Source organism: Triticum dicoccoides, chromosome 6B (assembly GCF_002162155.2).
Source record: "Triticum dicoccoides isolate Atlit2015 ecotype Zavitan chromosome 6B, WEW_v2.0, whole genome shotgun sequence".
In the NCBI taxonomy this organism is placed as follows: Eukaryota; Viridiplantae; Streptophyta; class Magnoliopsida; order Poales; family Poaceae; genus Triticum; species Triticum dicoccoides.
In genome coordinates this window covers 283,705,553-283,712,585 of record NC_041391.1, presented here as the reverse complement: position 1 = coordinate 283,712,585, position 7,033 = coordinate 283,705,553, and positions in this window count along the sequence as shown.

Here is a 7,033-nt window from a genome sequence, read left to right as displayed (position 1 = left end):
GCCGCCCCGCATCCTTCGCCACCTCGCCGGTCTCCCCCAGCGTCGCCGCCCGCGCCCGGGATCCCCGCCGTTCGCTCCGGCGCCTTGTCGCCGGCGCGCCGCCGCGTCGCCCGCCGGACCGCCACAGCTCCTCCCTGCGAGCCCGCCGACCGCGGCCCTGCGTGCCGCCCCTCCCTGCCGGCAGCCGCCCCGTCGCCCGCCAGATCTGCGCCCTCCGCCGTCGCGCCGGCGGCTGCCTCTGGCCGGACCCGCCGTCCCCGCCATCTCCGGCGACTTCGCCGTCGTCGCCGACCGCCGCCACCGATCCGGATCCGGCGGCCTGGACCAGATCCACCAAGCCGCCAATCCAAATGCCCCGCCGATCCCGGATCCCTCCGTCCCGGGTCCGCCCGATCCCGTTTTCGCGCCGGTATATTTTTGTCTAAGTGCCCAGTTTATTGCATTCTGATGCCATGTTCATCATGTCATAACTTCGTGTGTGCTTCTCCGTTTTGTGCGTGCAATATATCGGAATGTTCATTGGGAGATGCTCTTAATTTAATTCCATTGTGATATGCTTGTTTGAGTCCATTTTGATGCCCAAATCATCGTTGCAAGAGTGCTATATGATGTTAACTGTTGTCTGTTAACAGAACTTGCTGTTTTGTCTTTTTCATTGCATTTTGTGTGTGCAGCCTATGAGATTGATGTCTACATGAGTTTTGAGCTACATCATGCCATCTTCACAGTGGTGCAATCCATGTATTATTGTGAGTCTTGTAGTGAGTGCATCGAGCTCGTGAAGTAGGGTACTTGTTGTTGCTGTTTTGCTGGGCTGAATCTGCTATATCATGATGCTATGTAAACCTGCTGCTACAAGTCATTCTGTTTATAATCTGGAGACGTTCACTAAGGATGTTTTGTAATACATGTCATGCTATATCAATCCATGTCCTTGGTTGCATTTATAGTCTGCTGTAACTTGTTATTAACTTGCTCCAAACTTGCTAAATAATGTTGTTGTCAGCCTGGTAACATTAAGTTCAATGTTGCCATGATTGTTGTTAGTGATCCAAGCATGCTACGAACTTGCTCTTGCATTTTTAGCTTCATAAATATGCCATCTTACTGTTGGTCACCTTGTCATGCCATGAAATGCTCTGTGGTGAGTGGTACAAGCTCACCAACATGCTTACTTATTGTTGTTCCTGCCATGTTTGAATCAGTCATATCATTTGCCATGTTTGCATGGATCCTATCATCTTTTCTGTTGATCTTTGGAATTAGTTCAGTAACAGAGTTCTGTTCTTTGCCTTTAGTATTAGCATGCCATTCCTTTGGTTGCCATGATAAGTTCCTGTAGCATGTTGCTTGATAGCTCTAAACATTGCAACCTGATGTTATTTCTGCTAAGCCTGAAACTGTTATTATTTGCAATCTTGTCGTGACCTTTTGAGCATGTTCTAATTGTTTCCGGAGATAGCTCAGTGTTCATGTTTTGTCATGCTTTACCTGTACTTCATGCCCATGCCATTTGTTTGCACGTTGAGATGCTGTAACATATTGTTTTGATGCTTGCAAGATGCCTAGTTGCTGTTTTGGACAGTTTGTCCTTTAAACTTGTATAGTGTATGTGTTGAACCGTTGCTCCGTTTTGAGTGTGCTCTATATGAGTCTTGCTTGATTTTGCATGAAGTTTCATATTATCATGTTGCATCCTTGTTTTGGGTATGTTTGCTTGATGTTTGAATGCATTTTGCCCCAATGCCATGCTTAACTTGTTTTGCTCATATCTTCTAGGCCGTAGCTCCGAACTAAATGAACTTTATATGTAACTTGACTAGAATTTCGTGTAGATCCTCTTGGTGCTCTTTAACTTGCTGTTTAACAACTTCAACTTAAGGTTTATTCAGTTCTGGACCAAATTCTAAATTTGCATATGAGGACTTACCGGAATTGTTATATGTTGCTTCCGGCCTCATTTAATCTTGCTTTGATGTGTTGCTCTTGTTTGCGTCATCTTTTGCCATGAGTAGCCTCATGTAGCTTTGTCATGCATCATGCTTGGTTGTGCATCATGTCATGTATATGTGTGGTGTGTTTACCATGTTGTGTGCTTCTCTTTGATAGTTCCCGTTTCGTTGCGATCGTGAGGATTCGTTCGTCTACGCTTGGTTCGTCTTCGTGGCTTCATCTTCTTCATGGACTCGTTCTTATTCCTTGCGGGATTTTAGGCAAGATGACCGTCACCTTGGATCTCACTACTATCATTGCTATGCTAGTTGCTTGGTTCTATCGCTTTGCCGCGCTACCTATCTCTTGTTACTCAAGCCTCCCAAATTGCCATGTCAGCCTCTAACCTTTTCACCCTTCCTAGCAAACCGTTGCTTGGCTATGTTACCGCTTTGCTCAGCCCCTCTTATAGCGTTGTTAGTTGCAGGTGAAGTTGAAGATTGCTCCATGGTGGACATCATTATGTTGGGATATCACAATATCTCTTATTTAATTAATGCATCTATATACTTGGTAAAGGGTGGAAGGCTCGGCCTTATGCCTGGTGTTTTGTTCCACTCTTGTCGCCCTAGTTTCCGTCATACCGGTGTTATGTTCCCGGATTTTGCGTTCCTTACGCGGTTGGGTGATTTATGGGACCCCCTTGACAGTTCGCTTTGAATAAAACTCCTCCAGCAAGGCCCAACCTTGGTTTTACTATTTGCCTCACCACCACCTATACCTTTCCCTTGGGTCGGCTAACCTGAGGGTCATCTTTATTTTAGCCCCCCCCCTGGGCCAGTGCTTCTCTAAGTGCTGGTCCGAACCGAGCGATGTCCGGCACCCCCTGGGCAACCAGGGTCTATGCCAACCCGACGTCTGGCTCATCCGGTGTGCCCTGAGAAAGAGATATGTGCAGCTCCTATTGGGATTTGTCGGCACATCCGGGCGGCTTTGCTGGTCTTGTTTTACCATTGTCGAAATGTCTTGTAAGCCGGGATTCCGAGACTGATCGGGTCTTCCTGGGAGAAGGAATATCCTTCGTTGACCGTGAGAGCTTGTGATGGTCTAAGTTGGGACACCCCTGCAGGGTATTATCTTTCGAAAGCCGTGCTCGCGGTTATGTGGCAGATGGGAATTTGTTAATGTCCGGTTGTAGATAACTTGACACCAGATCCGAATTAAAACGCATCAACCGCGTGTGTAGCCGTGATGGTCTCTTTTCGGCGGAGTCCGGGAAGTGAACACGGTTTTGGGTTACGTTTGACGTATGTAGGAGTTCAGGATCACCTCTTGATCATTGCTAGCTTCATGACCGTTTTGTTTTCTCTCTTCTCGCTCTTATTTGCGTATGTTAGCCACCATACTTGCTTAGTCGCTGCTGCAACCTCACCACTTAACCCCTTCCTTACCCATTAAGCTTTGCTAGTCTTGATACCCATGGTAATGGGATTGTTGAGTCCTTGTGGCTGACAGATTACGACAACAACAGTTGCAGGTACAGGTATTGCGATGTTCATGACGCGAGAGCGGTGCTTACCTGTTTTGGAGTTCTTCTTCTGCTTCTTCTTCGATCAGGGGATAAGTTCCAGGTCGGCAGCCTGGAATAGCAGGGTGGATGTCGTTTGAGCTTCTGTTTGTGTTTCATCCGTAGTCGGATGTTGATCTTATGGATGATGTATTGTTGTATTCGTGTGGCATTGTATGCCTTTTGTATGTATCCCCATCTATTATGTAATGTTGATGTAATGATATCCACCTTGCAAAAGCGTTTCAATATGCGGGTCTATCCTTGGTGGGACCATCGATTTCCTTTTGGATAGGGTCGCATGTTGAGCGTGACAAGTTGGTATCAGAGCCTCGACCGACCATAGGAGCCCCCTTGATTGATCGTGTAGTTTGGCCGTTGTCGAGTCTAGAAGAAAACTGTTTTCAGAGTCTAGTTATATCGGAGAGTAGGAATTCTTTTTACTCCTCAGCCCCTTCGTCGCTCTAGTAAAGAATCTTGACATAGGTGTTTTGAATTACTCCTCTTCCCATTCAAATTTTTCTTTAGGATCATGCAGTTAGTTTTTCGATCGTTGGTTCTCAGCTCTTTTCATCTGGTGCATTTCTCGTCAAGTTGACTCGAGCCTCTTCATCTTTGAGTTCAATCCTCGGTTGTTTTCTTTTTCCCACCCGCCCACCCCTTTTTCATCTCATAGTCGGAGTTCGTAATCGAGTAGCCATCCTACTCGTGCGAAGTCTTTGCTTTCTTTCCTCAATGATTTCAACCGGTGTTTTCTCTTCAAGATATTCATCGGTTTCCCACTTCCAAGTTACCCTTGTTTTCTCGCCCTCCCACCCTCTTCTTCTGGGAGCCTGAATCTCTTTCGAGCATCAATTTCATTCGTTCGGAGCCTCTTTAGTCTTCCCTCAATCATTTCAACCGGTGAATTCTCGCTTAGTTTGACATTCGTCATCTCTTTTTCTTCTCCAGTGGGCTCAATTCAAGTTTTTTGGATTCATCATATTCTTTCTCTTGGATCAAGTATCTTCCCTGCTCGTTCGCCTCTCGCCAGTTTATCCTTCTGGACTTCGGAAGACATCTCAGGAGATTCGTCTATATTCCAATTAATTCGAGGTTGTCACCTCATTCAAATATTTCAATTGTTCCGGTGCATCATCTATCTCTTCAACAATCCTTTCCAACAGTGTTTTTTTAGTGGGCCCTAACCCACAAGTCTTTTCCCAGGATCTTACCTGACTCTTCTAATTCCCCCGCAGTTATTCTCAATTCTTTTCAAGTATGACGTAAGTATGAATTCCATCAGTCGCATGCCTTCTCCACGATCGCTTTCAAATTCTTTTCATTGTTGGCTCAACCTCTTCGTTTTTCATTCTCCCGGAGTATCTCAGTAATTTTTGTGGTGTTTCCCGTCGTCATTTGAAGATCGAAGAAGAGTTTTTTTTTCCTCTAAATCTTACCCGTTCTCTCGAAGTTTCGTGGTTCTAGCTTCATGTTATCCTCTCGAATTATTCCATTTGTCAGATATTCATTTTCTTACCCATCGGGAGTATATCAGGAGTTGTTTTTTTTCATTTCATTTCGCCGGAGGCTATCATTCCAGCTATCATTCTATATTACCCCGGCGCACCTGTCAAGTATTCTTTAATCAGCTCATGATCTCATTGTTCTTTTGCATCTAAATCCCCTCGAGCATCTTGGTTCTTCTAATTCTTCCCGGTGATTCAGTCTCTTTCATCAGTCATTTTCAAATTCTTACGGTGGTTCGTTCAAGATTCTTTTTCCTTGATGATCATATCAATCCATTCGTTTCTTTCCAATCCTATCGGTGGTTCATGAAGACCTTCACAAATTTTGCGCTATATCCTCTCCCCCTAATCCTTTCCAACGCGAATAAGTAGTATGCAAATCCATTGCTTCGCATAAATTTAATTGGTGGAGGATAAGCATAACGTAATTCTTATTCTTCTTTCATCAAGTTGATTAATTCTTTCCTTCGGGGATTTTCATGATGAATAGTCTCTCGGTCGTGAGTTATTCTTTTATTTTCCGAAGTTCAAATTTCCTCGGCCATCTCGTCGGAACCTCCATCTAAATCATTGCAAGGCTCATCTTATTCTTTCTTCCATCATTCTATCTCATCATCTTTTTGTCACCGGAGTTCTTCATGGTGGTTCCTCATGACTTAATTCATTCGTCAAGAGTTCATCAAGATCTTGTTGGTGGAGTTCAAGTATCTTTCTTCTCGAGTCTCGAAGTGTAATTAATTCTCCGTATTCTTTTGAAGTGGAGTTTGCATTTCTTCATTCTTCTCAGCTATCCAATCATTTCAGGTTGTGGTCGGTTATCACCTTATGATCTTGAGATGTTACCTATAAGACCACAACAAGCTTATTCTTTTCGTTGTTGATTTTCTCAACAACTCCGTTCAAACCTTCCTTCTAAAGATGCTTTCAATTTAATTCGTGGCACAAGTTTTCATTTTCTTCCCGTTCTTTTCATTCAACTTTTTCAATTCTTTCCAGAGGTTTTGTGTCATGTCTTCATCAAGTATCTTTCCATCCTCTCAAGCTCGTGTTCTATTCCTCCATGTTTCAACCAGAGTGTTGCCTAAATCCTTTCAGTCTTATTCGTTTCTTATCTCATTCTAACATGAGTGGTTTCATAGTCTATCTGATTCCGTGAGCTTTCGATTCTCGTCATTCTCATCGTTCCTCTCTTCTTCTCGAGTGCTCTCGATTCTTTGCTTCTTATCTTGAGTTCTTGTTTCACCTCGTCCCTTTTCCCTTCCGTCTTGGTCCTAAGATCTCGGGACGAGATCTCTTGTTAGCGGAGGAGAGTTGTAACGCCCCGGATTCAATGTGCCAGGTGTCCGCCAGTAATTCGCCGTCATTGCCATATCATTTGCTTGTGTGTTGCATATTGCCATGTCATCATGTGCATTTCATTTGGCATACGTGTTCGTCTCATGCATCCGAGCATTTTCCCCGTTGTCCGTTTTGCAATCCGGCACTCCTATGCCCTCCGGCGTCCCCTTTTGTCTCTTATTGTGAGCGGGTGTTAAACATTCTCGGAATGGTATGTGATTTGCCAAGCGGCGTTGGTACACCACCGGTAGACCGCCAGTCAAGTTTCGTGCCATTTGGAGTCCGTTTGATACTGTAACGGTTAACCGGGTAACCGTAAAAGCTCCTTTTGTCTTGCGGCACAACACCCCTCCAAAGTGGCCCAATAACCCATCCAAACCCCCTCCATGCTCTCGGTCGTTCGATCACGATCGTGTGGGAGAAAACCGCACCCCATTTGGAGCCTCCTAGCTCCCTCTACCTATAAATATGTGCCTCCCCCGCCCAAATCGCAGATGAAACCCTAGATTTCTTCCCCCGCCACCGCCGGACGTGTCCGTCCCTCGCCGGACAAAAATCTCGTCGCCGCCCTCAGCGAACCAGATGCCGCCACGTGTCCCCCACCGTCTCTATCCTCTGCGCCCCGCCGCCAGGCCCGCCGGGGCCTGGATCGGGCCCTCCCGGCCCGCGCGCCGCCCGCCTCCGCCAG